The following is a 19,133-nucleotide window of genomic DNA, read 5'->3' on the forward strand; positions in this document are numbered from 1 at the left end:
AATAGTGAAAAAAATAAAGATTTTTTTACTTACTTAGAATTTTGTCATAATTTCTTGAAAGAAATTTCTTTTTTGTTTGTCCAGCAGGTAAATTCAAGAAAGAATTTGCTACTTAGTTACAATTTTTTCATAATTTCTTGAATCAAATTTCCGTATTGCTGAAATTTCCGTATTGTGTATCCAAGAGTTAACTTCAAGAAAGAAATGGTTACTTACTGATAATTTTTTTAATTATTTAATGTATTTTATTTAAAAAACTTTTTTCAAAATAGTGAAAACAATTATGTTTTTTTATTTCTTTTCATTTTTTCAAAATTTATTGTACGTAATTTATTTTTTTTTTTTTTTTTGTTTATCCAACAGGTTAATTCAAGAAAGAATTTGCTACTTATAATGATAATTTTTTAATAATTTCTTGAATTAAATTTCTAGGTCGTATATCTAACTCGTGAAAACAATAAAGAGTTTGTTACTTACTTAGAATTTTGTCATAATTTCTTGAACGAAATTTCTTTTTTTTTTGTCCAGCAGGTAAATTCAAGAAAGAATTTGCTACTTAGTTACAATTTTTTAATAATTTATTGAATCAAATTTCCGTATTGCGTATCCAAGAGTTGACTTCAAGAAAGAAATTGTTACTTACTGAGAATTTTTCAATAATTTCTTGAATTAAATTTCTACATCATTTAGCTAAGTGAAAATTGTTTGTGATAAAGAGAAAAAAAAGTTACTTACTTGCGATTTTTTCACAATTTCTTGAATGAAGTATCTGTACTGTATATCCAAGAGGTGAAATCAATAAAGAGTTTGTTAATTACTTACAAATATTTTCATAATTTCTTGAATGGAATTTCCGTATTGTGTATCCCAGAGACGACTTCAAGAAAGAAATTGTTACTTACTGAGAATTTTTTCATAATTTCTTGAATCAAATTTCTACAAAGTGTATCTAAGTCATGAAATTCTTGAATGAAATTTCAGTATTGTGTATCCATGAGTTGACTTCAAGAAAGAAATTGTTACTTACTGAGAATTTTTTTCCTAATTTCTTGAATTAAATTTATACATCGTGTAGCTAATTGAAAATTTTTTTTGATAAAGAGAAAAAAAAGTTACTTACTTGAGATTTTTTCATAATTTCTTGAATGAAGTATCTGTACTGTATATCCAAGAGGTGAAAACAAAAAGAGTTTGTTACTTACTTACAAATATTTTCATAATTTCTTGAATTAAATTTCTGTTTTTTGTATCCAAGAGTTGACTTCAAGAAAGAAATTGTTTTTTTTTCATAATTTCTTAAATGAAATTTCTGCATTGTGCATCCAAGAGTTGACTTCAAGAAAGAAATTTATACTTACTGAGAATTTTTTAATAATTTATTGAATTAAATTTCTACAACGTGTATCTAAGTCATGAAAACAATAAAGAGTTTGTTACTTACTTGGAATTTTGTCATAATTTCTCGAACGAAATGTCTTTTTGTTTATTCAGAAGTTGAATTCAAGAAAGAATTTGCTACTTACTTACAATTTTTTCATAATTTATTTAATGAACTGTCTTTTTAATTTACCCATGAGGCGAATTCAAGAAAGAATTTGCTACTTACTTAAAATTTTTGATAATTTCTTAAATGAAATTTCTGCATTGTGTATCCATGAGGTAACATGAGAGTGTTACCTATTTAGAATTCCTTCATAATTTCTTGAATGAAATTTCAGTATTGTGTATCCAATAGGGGAAAACAATAAAGACTTTATTACTTACTTGCGATTTTATTATTATTTCTTGAATTAAATATCTGTATTGTGTCCAGGAAGTGAATTCAAGAAAGCTATTGTTACTTACTTACAATTTCTTCATAATTTAATGAAATGAATAAAACTATTCTAAAGAATAAAGACGGGTTAGGCTTAAAGATATTTATTGCTTAAACGTATTAACATATTTTTGAAAGAATTTGCTACTTACTTACAATTTTTGATAATTTCTTAAATGAAATTTCTGCATTGTGTATCCATGAGGTAACTTCAGGACAGAGTTTGTAGCTTACTTAGAGTTTCGTCATAATTTCTTGAATGAAATGTCTTTTTTTATTTATCCAGGAGGTGAATTCAAGAAAAATTTGTCCCCATGTGTCTGACAATAGATGTATGCAAATTCCTTTTCTTACATCTCCGACGTTTTATTAGACATTCTAAACGTTTGATATGCTAGCTTACTCTAAAAATAATGAACACATAGCACTGTAATGCAAAATATATTTTTAATGAAATAATGCTATGTAGAATATTAATACAATAAATATATTATGATACATTATTAATATCAACAATTAACTTTGGACATTTTGAATCTGTTGCATAAAATAGTTCACCATGTTCTCTCTTGATATTATAGCTATTGTCTTCTCTTAGTTCGTAATCAGTAGAATAATCATTATTCCATTTTGAGTCATACACAATTTTTACTGGTGTCTCATCAAAAGGCTCAATATGCTTTTCGTCTTTGGTATTATTTGGTTCAATGACCGTTTGACCAATGGCAGTAACGTTTGCTGGTGCTTTGTTTTTCATCGATTCATCTTTATATTCCATCGTGATATTTTCTGACAATGCCCTTTTTATTTTTCTGGCAATTTCACTGTCTATTATCACATTATTTTTACACAGGTAACAGTTTCGGCATGTAGACAAGATATGGTTTACGATATTAGTAGAAGAGTAGGCCTTTCTTTTATTGATCTTCCGTTGAATGCTAATACCTGAAAGGTGACGATTGGATGTATCAGTAGGTACTGTGTTACCTGCAACAGTAGCAAGGAGTTGTCCTCTATCATCAACGATTATGTTTATGTTGACAGTATCTGTGAGTGCAATCATCTCTGGAGATCTCAATCTCACATATCCACCACCATAAGAGTTGAATTTTTTCGGTAGTCCAAAGAAATTCAAGTCATTACTGTCATGACAAGGCATGCAGACATTTCCAAGAGTGCTACCACCTGTACTTGTTTCAAAGTTTAAATATTTCTCTTTGTCGGCATTCAATGCTACAATAACCTTGTTATGTAAACACACTTTATTAAAATGTTCCATCTTCACTTTTTTTAAAGATATGACTTATGTGTTTATCGTTCCACTGCGTAAAAAATACTGATTTAATACATGCAATAGATTAGGTTGTGTCAATAACCAGTCATAGAATACCAGTGGGAAAGTCACATCGTGTCTCCGACCAATCACAGAGCGCTGTCAATAACCGGTCATAGAATGCCAGTGGGAAAGTCACATCGTGTCTCTGACCAATCACAGAGCGCAATTTTTAGAACTGTAATCATATTTTTAAATTTTAAGTTATGTACAGAAATAAAAAAATAAATAAAGTTGAAAAATTTCTAAGTTTTAAGTCTCTCAAACCCCTTAAAGCTCTTTTAAAAGATACAAAAACTACTTATTTAACACGAAAATTTTGTTTTTAATGACTACCAAGTAAAGAAAAACCACACGGAATTAGGCAACTGAGTCTCTCAAACCCCGTAAAGCTCTTTTAAAAGATGCAAAAACTACTTATTTAACACAAAAATATCGTTTTTATCGACCACCAAGTACACAAAAAACACACGGAAAAAGGCAACTGAGTCTCTCAAACCCCTTAAAGCTCTTTTAAAAGATATAAAAAATACTTATTTAACACCCAAATTTAGTTTTTAATGACTACCAAGTAATTAAAAAACACACGGAATAAGGCAACTGAGTCTCTCACACCCCTTAAAGCTATTTTAAAAGATACAAAAACTACTTATTTAACACAAAAATTTCGTTTTTAACGACAAGCAAGTAAAGAAAAATCACACGGACTTTGGCAAATGAGTCTCTCAATCCCCGTAAAGATCTTTTAAAAGATACAAAAACTACTTATTTACCCAACAACTTTCTTTTTTAATGACAATCAAGTAAAGAAAAAACACACGGAATTAGGCAACTGAGTCTCTCAAGCCCCATAAAGCTCTTTTAAAAGATACAAAAACTACTTATTTAACACAAAAATTTCGTTTTTAAAGACCAACAAGTAAAGAAAAATAACACTGAATTAGGCACCTTATTCTCTCCATCCCCGTAAAGTTCTTTTAAAAGATAAAAAAACTACTTATTTAACACTAAAATTTCGTTTTTAATGACCATCAAGTAAAGAAAAATCACACGGAATTAGGCAACTGAGTCTCTCAATCCCCGTAAAGATATATTAAAAGATACAAAAACTACTTATTTAACATCAAAATTTCGTTTTTAATGACCATCAAGTAAAGAAAAATCACACGGAATTAGGCAACTGAGTCTCTCAATCCCCATAAAGCTCTTTTAAATGACACAATAACTACTAAATAAACAAAAAAATTAAGTTTTTAATGACCTTCAAGTAAAGAAAAATCACACGGAATTCGGCAACTGAGTCTCTCAATCACCGTAAAGCTCTGTTAAAAGATACAAAAACTACTTATTTAACACAAAAATTTCGTTTTTAATGACCATCAAGTAAAAAAAATCACACGGAATTAGGCAACTGAGTCTCTCAATCCACTTAAAGCTATTTTATAAGAAACAACAACTTCTTATTTAAATGAAATATTTCGTTTTTAATGAGCTTCTAGTAAAGAAAAATCACACGGAATTAGGCAACTGAGTCTCTCAATCCCCGTAAAGCTCTTTTAAAAGATACAAAAACTACTTATTTAACACAAAGAACCCCCATGTACCTGAACCCCTGTATAACTGAAACCCCTGTACAACTGAACCTCCGTGCTAAATTTCATTACGTTTAATATCTAGTCACCAAATGCTCCAAGCCTCAGAAGAAAAAGGGGTTTTGAAAACAGGGAGCCCGATTTACGAAAAAAAAAAGGGGTACCCCCGTGCAACTGAACCCCCTTGTAACTGAACCCCTGTATAACTGAAACCCCTGTACAACTGAACCTCCGTGCTAAATTTCATTACGTTTAATATCTAGCCACCAAATGCTCCAAGCCTCAGAAGAAAAAGGGATTTTGAAAATAGGGAGCCCGATTTACGAAAAAAAAAGGGATACCCCCCGTGCAACTGAACCCCCCTTGTAACTGAACCCGTGTATAACCGAAATCCCTCCGTGCAACTGTATCCCCTTTAACTGAACCCTCGTGCCACTCACCCCTCTCTGCCACCCCCCCCCCTACTACCCCGGGTAAGCCCTGTCTTTTTAAATTGAAAATATTTTTCAAACGTTAATTAAGTATTATAAAGACCACATCGGCGAGGTAAAGCTAGGTCAAGTCACAATGTCATTCTATCGTTACTTTTCAATTAAGCTATTGAATACTTTCTAGCAATGTCCCTTGTAAGCGTCTACGCAAATATCTTTTCGCAAAAAAAAATTCGCAAATCTCGTAAACTAAAGAAGTAATTACCCTTTTCAAATGCATTACTCGTTCTATTAATGAAACCCATGAAACGAATAAATGCACCACTCATTTTTTTTTCTCCACTAATATCCTCTCAAATAAAAAAAACTATTCTCTTTGAATTCAATTCTCTTACTAATATTAAGTGTACCTTATATCCGAATCCAACTACTAATCAAGTAGTTAGTGTGACCGTCGCTCTCACTCTCTGGTTGTCCTCCAAAAAAGGGTGTCATAATAGAAAACATGTCTTTCAAACCATGTAGAGTTCATTGTAATAGTCAAATGACCCGTGTAAACCCAAATCGTTTAAAATATACATGCATAAACTCTGCCTCAGTCGTCAGTGTGCGGGTCGGGTTTCAATCTATTATACTGTTACTACTTCCGTGATCTTTTTTCTGGCAAAAAATACAAAATTCCACATTTTTGCAGATAGGAGCTTGAAACCTTTACAGAGTTCTCTGATACGGTGAATCTGATGGTGTGATTTTCATTAAAATTATACAATTTTTAGGGGGGTTTCCCCTTTTTTCGAAAATAAGGCAAGTTTTCTCAGGTTTGTAACTCTTGAGGGGCAACATTTTTGTTTATAAGAGGTTGAAACCTCTAAAGTAGGGTTATGGCAACCTCTACTCTAAAGTAGGGCAACCTCTACTATGTTGAGTGTGATAGTGGGATCCTCATTAAAATTGCTTGAACTTTGGGGGTCTTTCTTTCCCTTTTTCAAAAACCAGGCACAGTTTCTCAGGTTCGTAGCTTTTGATATGTAACATTAAGTTTAATACATTTTATACATTTGAAATAAGCATAGAAAGCTAATTCTTTTGAGTATCTATTATCATCGAAATTCCATTTTTTAGTGTTTCGGTTACTATTGGGCCGAGTTACTCCTTACGTTCACAATTAATGTTCCAAAGTTCTTAAGTTTCACAGGGTAATTTATCAGATTTCAAAAGTTAGATACTCGTCAAGATTTAAAATATCAACATGAATAATTATTTAAAATTATTTAATTTTATATTTTAAATTTTGATATATTGATATTTTTTATTATTCATATTATTTTTTTATTCATATTGATATTTTAAATATTATCATGTTAATATAAACATATAATAACTTTTTATTTATATTTTATTTTCAAATACCATGCCAAACAGGGACTATGGATCACGGGGCATAATTAATGTTAATTACATTCACTAACTAGTTAATTTTACTTGTTTAACATTATATAATTTGGGGTAATATTATTCCAATTAATCAAATAAGGTAGCCTCCATGGATACGGCCCTGGTCAGCCACCACAAAGTTGGTCATATCCAAAGGCTCCCTTATTAGTATTAGGCCTGCGGCTTTTTGCTTCTTTAACGATTAATTTTTTTTTTCTAAACATTCAACTTAAATATACAACAATATTGAACATCACTGATATTAATCAATCATACAATAGTAGGTAACAAATAAGGTGCCTATTTTAAACTCGGACTCATATTTTATTAAACATTCAACTTAAACATACAACAATATTGAACATAACTGATATTAATTAATCATAAAAGAATAGATAACAAGTAAGATACACATTTCAAACTCATATTTTTTTTAACATTCAACTTAACAACAACAATATTGAACATCACTGATATTAATCATTCATAAAAGAGTAGGTAACAAATAAGATACAAACTTCAAACTCAGACTCATATTTTTTTTAAACACTTCAACTTCAACCTATTCTGAAGTAAGTTTCAATTTGAAACTACCTCGAAGTAATAATTCCAATCTTTTTTCGAGTTTCAACGTAAATTTTTACGCTTTTTTCTCTCCTGCAGAAATTCAGTAATAATTCAGCATGTAATTACAATTTCAAGGTTTATTGAACATCACTGATATTAATCAATCATACAATAGTAGGTAACAAATAAGGTGCCTATTTTAAACTCGGACTCATATTTTATTAAACATTCAACTTAAACATACAACAATATTGAACATAACTGATATTAATTAATCATAAAAGAATAGATAACAAGTAAGATACACATTTCAAACTCATATTTTTTTTAACATTCAACTTAACAACAACAATATTGAACATCACTGATATTAATCATTCATAAAAGAGTAGGTAACAAATAAGATACAAACTTCAAACTCAGACTCATATTTTTTTTAAACACTTCAACTTCAACCTATTCTGAAGTAAGTTTCAATTTGAAACTACCTCGAAGTAATAATTCCAATCTTTTTTCGAGTTTCAACGTAAATTTTTACGCTTTTTTCTCTCCTGCAGAAATTCAGTAATAATTCAGCATGTAATTACAATTTCAAGGTTTATATGGGAAATTGAATAACACCTGAATATTAATATTCAACTTAACTGCAATTCATGGTAATTAATGATAGTGACCTTCTATCTGTCTATACAAATATTGATTGAGGAAAATATGATCTTTTCTTAGCTTTCATAATTTTTACTATCTTTGGAAAAAAGGAATGAAATTATGCGGCTGATTTTATCACACGCACGTAAGTATGAATTTATTACAGAATGGGAGGAGGGTGAAAAAACACATAAAATATGCGAACTATGTAGAAAACACAAATAAAGGTGTGCGTAAAAATTACCACCAATATTAGCCTACCCACCAATTGATTAACCTCTTTAAATTACCCTTTTTTTCAATTAAAAATTAAATAATTTTAAAAAATTACCCACCAATAGGTGGTATAGTATCATGCATTTGCTCTGCTCTGAACCCGGTATAAGATAAACTATATGGGGGCTCCCCTTTATTGCTCGGTTGGGTATAAGAGGTCAGTTCGTCCCTTGTCCCTTGTCGGCAGAAACGAGTTTCTGCTTGTCCCAGACTATGAAAATGAACATGTTTACGGTAATTCACTGCAAAATTTAAGGTATCAGACAGGGCCGTACCCAGAATTTTTTTTTCGGTTTTTTTATGCAAGTATTTTTTTTCGGGGTGTCTTACACAAAAAAAAAACTAAAAAAACACATGAAAAATTTGTTTATATCCATTTTCTTTACATTTTTATGAGTCAGAACAAAATTTCAGGTGGGGGTGGGGGGGTCAAACCCCCTACCCCCTGGATACACCCTTGGTATCAGGTCTTAGCTTGATCAGTACCGTACTCTCATTAGATAAACAAGAAGAAGTCAACCACAAGAACACAGTGTAAAAGATCGAGCATGATTCGTGAACGCACTCATGACATGTCAAAAAAGCTCCAGAACGCTTCTGCAAAGAGTTGGTTGAGAGTTGTTAAGGAGGCAATGTGTCAAAAGGGACGGACCCATCAATTCCCCCCCCCCTTCAGACTCACGGGGTTACGATCCGAGATTCTTAAAGAAAGAATTAAGCTCTTTCTTAGACCTTTTGCCAAGTTTGCAGGTCTTGATGACGACAGCAAGGAAGTATTACAACTTCCCTCATCGCACTGATACAATCATCTACAGCGTGCCAACTACTCCAATCCCATAAGTCCACAAGGCTTTACAGTGCCTCAACGTGACCGAGTCGTACGGTACAAATAACAAGCCAAATGTCGCCTGGACAATGCAATTTCAGATTGGCCAGCCCTCTGTTATCAATCTTCTGACTTTACTTTCGCTGTAGATCCTTCTCCAGGGAGTGGAAGCCCATCCACGCATTCCCAGTTCCTAGTACAGATAGCGATCCTACTTTTGTTGGTTGATTAATACCAATAAACTTTATCTCCTGTAGGCCTAATGGTAAGGTCCATGAATGCTTTCGCACGTACCAGGTGTCAAATAGTTTTATTAGCTGTAAGGAGTATGGGCTGCGTCCGAAACGTTCGATACTTGGCCGCGTTAATGCCGAACATCAGGATTGGGTTGGACATAGCGTACAGGGTAAAACTTTTAGGCAGATGTCCATAGATATCGCAAAAGCTTTCGAGAAACTGTGGCATAAGCACCAACGGAAAAAAATCTAAGCACTTAGAAAATGGGGTTGTCTGCTTCAGGCTCTTGGGAGTTTTATAAGAAATCGTATTCTTGGTGTAGTCCTCGATGTGTTGAATTGCAAATGAGCACCTAGTGAAGGTTAGGGTTCCTCGGGGTAGTATCCTTGGACCCATACCTTTCCCAGTGTACAGCAACGACAGAGGGAAAAATCTCATTAACCGTCTACACCATTTTCCAGACGATACAAAGGCTTAAGCAACTGTCCATGTACATGAAGACGATCTACAAGCTTACCTGTCTGTACGATCGGTCTTCTCATCATAAAAAAGTAGTTTTATGCCGAAAGGGTCAACAGCAATGCACCCATTACTAAGGAGCTGCTAAACACCCGATCGCAGGTCTTGCGTCGGCATCCCGACTTCATCTATAAGGGTGAAGCTATCAAGAGAGATGACGAACGCAATATTTTTATAATTAATTTCTCATCTTACCTCTTTTGGAGGAGGTCTGAGGATTCCTCATGTAAGAGAAATCTGGGAGTGATTCTAGGTTCTAAGAACTTTTTACCACCAAGCTCGACTATCCCTCTGTACAAGTGATACATTAAGCTTATTGCCAAATATAGAATACTGGATTTTTTTCTCTCTGGCGTAACTCTATGATTCAGAATAGGGCCTAAAGTGCGCATTGGAGCCCTGATCGGCCATCTTTACAAATTTTAGTCAGAAATTTGATGCGGTGCCAATGGCTGTTTTCTGCAAGTACATTCAACACCCTCCCTCCAACGAGCGATCTGTACTTGTGCCGCGGTGTGCCAAGCGGATAGCCTAAGGCAATTTCCACAGACAAAAGTCTAGCTAACTAGGTAAAAGGTTAGGTAATGGAATACCAGTTTCTAGGTTTTTAAGGGCCTGGCACCGGGAAGATTGTCAAAAATATTTTCAAGATTTCTGAGCAGGGGGTTCGAGCAAATACGAAGGTACAGTGTGCCCCAGCCAATACGGCAAGTTCAACAGACACAAGTCCCGCTAACAAGGTAAATACTTGACTAATGGAATTTCATTCTCTGGGTATTTAGGAGCCTGGAACCATTAAAATTACAACAAAAAATATAAGTATGTGACAAATTTTTATTTCTGAAAAGAGCGTCCGATCCCATACCCCCCCCAAAAACGCGTTCTCTTTCTATTATTCTTACCCGTATGTTAACCAGAATTGTATACAAATTTCGGCTTTTTTGGGAATGATCGAGACAAGCATGGTAAAGAATCCTTCCACCATGAAAAAATTTCTATGAATGACAGGTGCGGCCGTGTTTCTGCAAATTTTGGCACATACTCTGCCATGGTGACAGAATCTCTGACGTTTACTAGCCGAGTTATGAGTAGCCTACGTAAAAATACCTCTAGTTCTAAACATCTTTTTTCTTTTAACCCCTAATCTATATCGTTTCGTTGCGCTTAATATGTCCAGGAGAAACAATTAAATTCAAAGTGGTTTATAGGAGCACTGTAAAATTATCAATGGCTCATAAATTTGGAAATATTTCCTTCCGCTCCACAAAGTGAGTAGACCAATTTCACTTCAATTTTTGATTTTCTATCGAATGGCTTAAGAAAATGCAAACTGTGTTTACAATATTTTAAACTTTATTTCTTGGGGGTTTAGGGGAAAAAAGGTACCTAGGTTAGGTTGGGTTACGTATTTAATATATGCTATGCTTTACCCCCCCCCCTTATCCCCTTAATGTGAAAACATATAGCCGAAATTTGTTTCTAAACTATTATATTTTCATCATATTTTGTTTTATTTCATTAGCATTAACCTTCAGTTATCGCGAGGCTTCGAGCTAATAGAACAGTACCAATACCTTCAGCTAATACAGACGTATATTAATAACACAATTTTCAAAGGTTTACATCTTTGAAAAAGACTTGCCAGCTCCAAATGTGAGTAGAACATTTTCGCTTCACTTTTTGACTGTGTATCGATTGGCCAATCTGGCAAAAAAGACCTCCGGTTTCTGTCGTAATATTTACCATCTATTAATTTTCATAATCCCTTTTATTCAGAGCAATGTACATGTGACAAGAGAAATCAATTTTAGAGACAAAGGCAGCTAATCCAACTTATTTTACAAGAAGGTTGCCCGACACACATCTCGCCAGGGATTCATAATGTCCCTCCGGTACTTGTGCATTATACCCACTCTTTTGTATATGTCAAATGAGACGCGGCAGTTACCGGTACAGATGCGGGAGAGAAATGCGGTAGAGAAAACAGTAAATCACAAGAAAAATTTTGTCGACCCAATAACGGGCGCAAATACACAAAAAGTAGAGCGAATGTGGGGCTCAGCCAAACGGCAAAATAAACGGCACCGAGGTACTCACCGCCAACATTTATCAACTTACTTAGCCGAGCACATGTGGCGTACGAAAGTGAAGTGTGAAAGTATAGATAATTTTACAGCCATTCTTGAAGACACAATAACATTCTGGGTCCTTAATTGTAACATGTAATTATTGTAATTGTATGAGTAAATCATTATAATCGGGTTTATGTCTTTTTTTTAATCTATTTTTCTGTACCCCCCCCCCCTAATGTACAAATATATAGCCCAACTTTGTTTCTAAACTATTCTATATTCATCCTATTTTATTTTATTTCATTAGCATTAACCAAACTAGCAGTATATAAAAGAGTGGGTATAATGCACAAGTACCGTCCCTCCTTGCCCTCGGCTACCTCTGGTATTTTTGATTTGTGAGCTAAGGATGAAAGAGTTAAATTTCATATTTCAAAAAAAAAATTATCTTAAAGGTCCTATCTTTCATGGTATATATATCTAAGTTGTATCCCAACCAGATGCTACTCATTTCATGGGAGGACTGGGTTTAACAAAGGAGTTTTTTTTCTTTTTTTTTAAGTAGACCTTTTGGCAAATATTTCGCTGTTCATATTATTGACTTACGAATAAAGTGAACAAACCACTCGATGCCTTTTTTATGCTCATTCCAAATATAATCACTTTTGCCGCAAATGAAATTTACCCCCACCCCTATATATACCAATTCAGGGTATATATTTGCACATTAGAAGCGGGGGAAGGGGTAAAGTTGATTTCTGATGCAAATGAGAGGCAAGTGTAAACTTTACCCGCCCCCCCCGTCTAATGTGCAAATATATACCCTGAATTGGTATATATATAGGGGTGGGGGTAAAATTAATTTGCGGCAAAAGTGAGTATTATAGCTGGAAAGAGCATAAAAAATGCATCGAGGGGCATGTTCACTTTATTCATAGGTCAATAATATGAACAACGAAATATTTACCGAGCTGTTATGCTTTCAGGGAGGGACATGAACCCCCCTTCATCCTCTCCCTACTTTGAAAAAGCTAATGTGTTATTCTAAAATCAACATCTACATTGCACCCAAGGCTTCCAGCAACGCCCGGTGAAAATCTTTGCGATATATCAATTCACTCCTTTTTACTCATATGATAGACTTTTGTGCCAGGAATACCAATTGTGTTAGTTGGAAGGGGGGGGGGGTAGATGAAGACAATTGACCCCTAGATTTGAAAAAAAATACTTTAATCTTCATTGAAGAAAAATCCTTGTCCCCCCCCGCCCCCCAAAAAGTCTTTAATTCGCAACCATCTTTTCCGCCCTTAGGAAATGGATTAAAGGTGATGGATGTATTGCAACACTACGAACAATAGGCTTGTTACCATGAACGTCCGAAATCTGGTTAATGCCGAAATTCACCGGTGAATGTCCGTAATTTTTTTTTCTCTGCTTGGATTCAATTAGCTTTGACAAGTTTAACCTAACCTATCATCATCAAACCTTGCATGAAATTGAAAAAGGTGACTGGCAACGCTGACTAAATCCAAGGAGAAAAAACATGAATGTTTCGGGCATTCACCGGTGAATTTCGACATTTCGGACATTCATGGTAATAGGCTACCACTATAAAATTCTAGATAAGGGTTCCTCGCTTGAAAATGCCTTCCCATGATATAGGCCAATCTGGGCCGTACATCTATTTTTATATTCACTTAACCTAAAGCCAGCTACAATATTTTTCCTACCAATGAAATAGCTCTTGTCTAGAACTCAGTCAACTGTTCAATAATTACTGATTTTCCAGCTTACCTTACAGTCTGAAATGAATGACAAATCAACAAAAATCCCACAACTCGGTACAAAATAAAAAAGCCAACACCTTCACACGACAGAATCAAATCGTTACTGATTTGCTCACAAAGATGATTGCTAACCGCATATTGTTTTTACCTTTGGGGAAAGTTTTTGCTTGAAGAGGTAAACAAGGTAGGTAATTATGTTTGGTATACCCAGTCAGGTAGAACCTTAGGTTAGGTAGTTAGATGAAGACAGAACCTTAGGTCAATCGAATGTTATAATACCCGTGTTATAACGCCTGTTCTTTCAATAATCCATTTTAATGAATTTTAATCAAATTATATAAATGATTGATTTTTAATAAAGGCAAAAATAAATGTATGACGAGGAATGTTGGACTGGGAAGAAGCCCACATATATCATCATGGCAAAATATCAATGTAGGACAATAGAGGATTCTCTTACAATAATTAAATCGTTATGGTAAATATGGGACTTTATATATGTCCATGTATTTATTACAGGGCCGAAGCCAGGATTTTTTCGGAAGGGGGGGGGATACAAAAGAATTTTTTCCGAGGGGAGGGAGGTACAATTTTTTTTAACGCATCAAAAATTTGTTTATTTTCATTTTTGTCATGTTTTTTCGTGTCAGACAACCATTTCGGGGGGGGGGGTCAAACCCCCTAACCCACTGGGTACGGCCTGGATACAAAAAAATGAAAAACAAAAATATACGAAAGCATAAAACAAAATATTAAACAACCTGCGCGGAAGATTAAAAATTACAAGGCACTAGACAGAACACTAGACAATATCACATAAAAGCAAACATTCAAGATAATAAAATGATAGGAGTGAGGAACTACCCACTTCCCAACATATGGTGTAAATCTCTGAACGCCCCGTGTGCCACACAACCGTCATGTTTTGCACAGTCCCCAAAACGCTTTGCACACTCCCCAAAATGCTTGACATAATTACACCGCACTTGGCACGTGCCACCTGGTGTAGGCTATGTGCGGCAACCCCACGGATAAGAGTTGATAATAATATATCTAGTAATTTTCTGCTCGTCCCAGGAACCCTTTCAAAGTCACCCGTTCCAAAAATTAACATAATTGTGCTATTGCGGTACCATAGTGGAAAAAACAACACAAATTTACAAAATTGGAAGGATTTAAACCGTACACGGAAGAAATATCCTTCTTTTTTGAAAGTGAATAAAACCCCGAAATATATAAGACCGACCCATTGGAAAAGAGAGAAACTAGCGTATTGCTTTACGGTTATTAATCAAAAAAACATTTTGCACAAAATAAGTTTTTCAAAAAATAGTAAAGAGCTCCATTAAATCAAAAAATTAACAAAACTAGAAGCAAATAATCTACCAAGCATACAACTACCACAAATAAGTATTCATAAATAAATGAAACCCAAACTCAAGACGAGCAGAAATTAATCTGAGTAGGGTTCTAAACCCCATGATTTTTAAGAGCCAGAATACAATTTGTATTTTACTGAAAAAAATCAAATGAATTTACTGAAAATAATGTGCATTGTCAGTTTAATATACATATGCTGATATTTATTGCTTAAAATATTGATTAATTTTTGATTTCTTAAAGTTATAAAAGTGAAAACATTTAAAAGAATTTTTTTCAGTAAAGAACAAATTATATCCTGGCTTTTAGAAAGCACGGGGTTTAGAACCCTACTCAGATTAATTTTTGCTCGTCTTGAGTTTGGGTTTCATTTATTTATGAATACTTATTTGTGGTAGTTGTATGCTTGATAGGTTATTTGATTCTATTTTGTTCATTTTTGGTTGAATGGAGTTTTTTGCTTTTTTTTTGAAAACTTAATTTGTGCATAAAGTTTTTTTGATTAATTTTTGTTCATTTTATATTGACATAGTCTTTTTCAGTGAGAGAGAGTGAGCCTCTTCTGAAGTTAAACAACTATCCCTTCCATAAAAACCTTTAATACCCCCTGAGCATAACTTACAACCCTTGCCCCTGGTCTCTGGGGTTTGTTTCAACCACAAAACCCTTGTTATATGATATTTAGACTATTTTCAATAGAATGGCTATCACAAAATTTCTATTAGACGCACTTCAAGGCAATATGAGGTGTGTAGGGGGAAGAGGGTAGCTGTCCTCTGATCACTTTGACTCTTAAAAAGGTTACTAGAGTGTCTGATTACCAATCCAATGAGCCCCCTTTGAAGTTTATATGACCACACTTTCTATAGAAACCCTATATTTGCCCAGGGAACAACTTATAATTCTTGCCCCGAGGGCTGGGGGGATTTGTTATCCTCAAAGACATAATTTCCAGACCTTTCTGATAGGCTTAACAAAATGGCTACGTCAACATTTTGATTCGAAGTGTTTGACGAAATGATAGGCGCGGAGGGGGACATTTGCCCTCTTATCACTGTCGACTAATAAAAAAGGCACTAGCCCTCTCAATTTCCAATCAAATGAGCCCTTTTTGAAGCTTCTACGATAAAAACTTCTATAAAAACGTTTGAATGCCCCAAAGGCATAACTTGTGACCCATGTCTTGAGGGTTATGGGGGGAGGATTGTCATCCTAAAAAACATAATTTCCAGACCTTTCAACTACTTTGAACAAAATAGCTATATGAAAATTTGGGAAATGGTGAGTGTGAGGCGGGGGAGGTAGTTACCCTCCAATCACTTTTGACTATTAAAAAGGGCACCAGCCCTCTCAATTTCGAATTGAATGAGCCCCTTTTGAAGTTTCTACGACAACGCTATCTATAAAAACCTTATATGCCCAAGGGCATAACTTACAACCTTTGCCCTCGGCGCTCTCGGGGATTTCTCATCCTCAAATACATAATTTCCAAAACATTTAACTACGTTGAACAAAATGGCTATCTCAAAATTTTGATTGGATGTGTTAGCGGAAATGGTGAGCGTGAAAGGGGGGTTAGTGGCTCTCCATTCACTTTTGAATATTAAAAAGGGCACTATCCCTTTCAATTTGTAATCAAATGAGCCCTTTTGAAGTCTCTACGACAATACTTTCTACAAAAACCATATTTGACCCCAGGGCATAACTGACAACCCTTACCCTGAGAATTGTGGGGGGAGGGGGGTTGTCATCCTCAAAGACCTAATTTTCAGAAATGTCAACTACGTTGAACAAAATGAATATCTCAAAATTTCGGATGTGTTTGGGGAAATGGTGGGCGTGAGAGGGGGGTTAGTTGTTCTTCAATCACCTTTGACTATTAAAAAGGTATCTAGCCTTTCCAATTTCCAGTTGAATGAGCCCTTTTTTAAGTTTCTACGAGAACTTCTTCTATAAAAACTTCATATGCCCCCAGGGCATAACTTACAACCCTTGCCCTGAGGGCTGTGGGGTGGGTTGTCATCCTCAATGACCTAATTTCCAGAACTTTCAACTGTTTTGAAAAAAAGGCTATCTCTAAATTTGGATTATGTGTTTGGGGAAATGGTGGGCGTGAGAGAGGGGTTGGTTGCCCTCAAATTACTTTCAACTATTAAAAAGGACAATATCCATTTCATTTTCCAAAGAAATAAGCTATTTTTGAAGTTCTTACGACAAAGCTTTCTATAAAAAACCTTAGATACCCCCCGGGCATAAATTAAAATCCCTGCCCTTAGGTCTGTGGGGGGGGGGGGGTTCACCTTTAAATACCTAATTTCTAAAACTTTCGACTAAGTTGAACAAAATGGCTATCTCAAAATTTGATCGGATGAGTTTGGGGTAAAGGTGGGCGTGAGAGTGGGGTTAGTTGCCCTCCAATCACTTTTTTCGAGTATTGAAAAGAGCACTAGCCCTTTGAACTTCCATTCGAATGAGCCCTTTTTGAAGTTTCTACGACAAAGTTTCGATAAAAACCTTATATGCCCCCAGGGCATAACTTATAAACCTTGCCGTGAAGATTGTGAGGGGGGCAGTTTCCTGATCAAAGAGATAATTTTATATCTTTAATAATATAATTGAGGGTTGTCATCCTCAAAGACCTAATTTTCAGAGTTTTCAACTACGTCGAACAAAATGGCTATCTCGAAATTTTGATTGGATGTGTTTGGGGAAAAGGTGGGCGTGAGAGGGGGTTATTTGCCGTAAATTCACTTTCGACTATTAAAAAGGGCACTAGCCTTTTCAATTTCCATTCGAATGAGCCCTTTTTTACGTTTCTACAACGTAGACTTGTGTAAGAACTTTATATATCTACAAGGCATAGCTGATAGCCCTTTCCCTTGGGATTCCAGGAGGTGTTTCCAGCTTGGAGAAATAGTTCACAGAGCTCTCAAATACACTGAACAAAATGGCTATCTCGAAATTTTGATTGGACGTGTTTGGGGAAATGGTGGGCGTGGAAGGGGTGTTAGTTGCCTTCCTATCACTTTCGACTATGAAAAAGGGCACTAACCATTTCAATTTCAAATCGAATGAGCCCATTTTGAAGTTTCTTCGACAACACTTTCTATGAAAAGCTTATATGCCCCCCAGGGCATAACTTATAACCCTTGTCCTGAGGTTTTTGGTTTTGTGGGGGGGGGGGGGGGGGTGGGGGGTTGTCATCCTCAAATACATAATTTCCAGAATTTTCAACTACGTTGAACAAAATGGTTATCTCGAAACTTTGATTAGATATGGTAGGTAAAATAATGGGCGTGAGAGGGGGGTTAGTACTACTTTTGATTTTTAAAAAGGGCACAAATTCTTCGAATTTTCCATTACATGAACCCTTTTTGAAGTTTCTACGACAAAGCTTTCTACAAAAATCTTATATGTCCCCAGGGCATAACTTACAACCCTTGCACTGAGGGTTGTGGGGGAGTGGCCTCCTCAAAATATAATTTCTATCTGAAAATCCACTACGCTGAACAAAATGGCTATCTCAAAATTTTGATTGGATGTGTTTAATGAAATGGTAGGCGTAGAAGGGGTGTTAGTTGCCTTCCAATCACTTTCGACTATTAAAAAGAGCACAAGCCACTCCAAATTCCAATCGAATGAGCCCTTTTTGAAGTTTCCACGACAACTCCTTCGATACGAAATGCCCTGGTCTAAAGAAAAAAAATAATAATACATTATGCCAACATCGTCCTTTACTTAGGCAGTGCTATTGCACTGCCTATGATATTTTCCTCTGTTGAGAGCAATCTTGAAGTACGAGGATGAAGTCCAAATAGTATTACGATGGCAAAATATCCGAATCGTTAGGCAGCTACATGAATTGGGGAATCGAAATTGTTGAATCGACATATAAATCTACCTTTCCTTGTTCAGCGGGTTAAATTATTCGTTCTCAAACCTTTTTCTATTTTGGTGAAAAAATTGCCCTCGAAATGTGTGGAGTTTTACTAGGCTCGTCGTTTGATAGAATCTTTTATTTTGGAATATTCGACGGATGTTAAAAAACGATAAAATTAGACATCACTTTAGGGTATTTCATAATATGTATAGACTACATTATTCGCAGTTAGCTGAACTTTGTACAATGAATTCCAGCACAAGAACAGAAATGTCAACTTTACTGTATACACACACAGATAGGAGCTGGGGCTTCGGAGTGGGACTCGCGAAATC

General features: G+C 34.9%; 2 protein-coding genes across 2 annotated transcripts in view; one reads left to right on the plus strand and one right to left on the minus strand.

The window, feature by feature from the left end:
• The window catches only part of LOC148949207 (uncharacterized), a 196,043-nt gene extending 182,423 nt beyond the window's left edge, over positions 1–13,620 (minus strand). The window contains exon 1 of the mRNA XM_089093246.1: positions 13,546–13,620. The gene's annotated coding sequence lies outside the window, so the exon portion shown is untranslated. The remainder of the gene's footprint in view (positions 1–13,545) is intronic.
• The window catches only part of LOC148949208 (uncharacterized), a 242,483-nt gene that overhangs the window by 68,887 nt on the left and 154,463 nt on the right, over positions 1–19,133 (plus strand). The window lies entirely within an intron of this gene.

This window comes from Artemia sp. Qi Xiang Cuo, chromosome 8, assembly GCF_049724085.1.
Source record: "Artemia sp. Qi Xiang Cuo chromosome 8, ASM4972408v1, whole genome shotgun sequence".
Lineage (NCBI taxonomy): Eukaryota > Metazoa > Arthropoda > Branchiopoda > Anostraca > Artemiidae > Artemia > Artemia sp. Qi Xiang Cuo.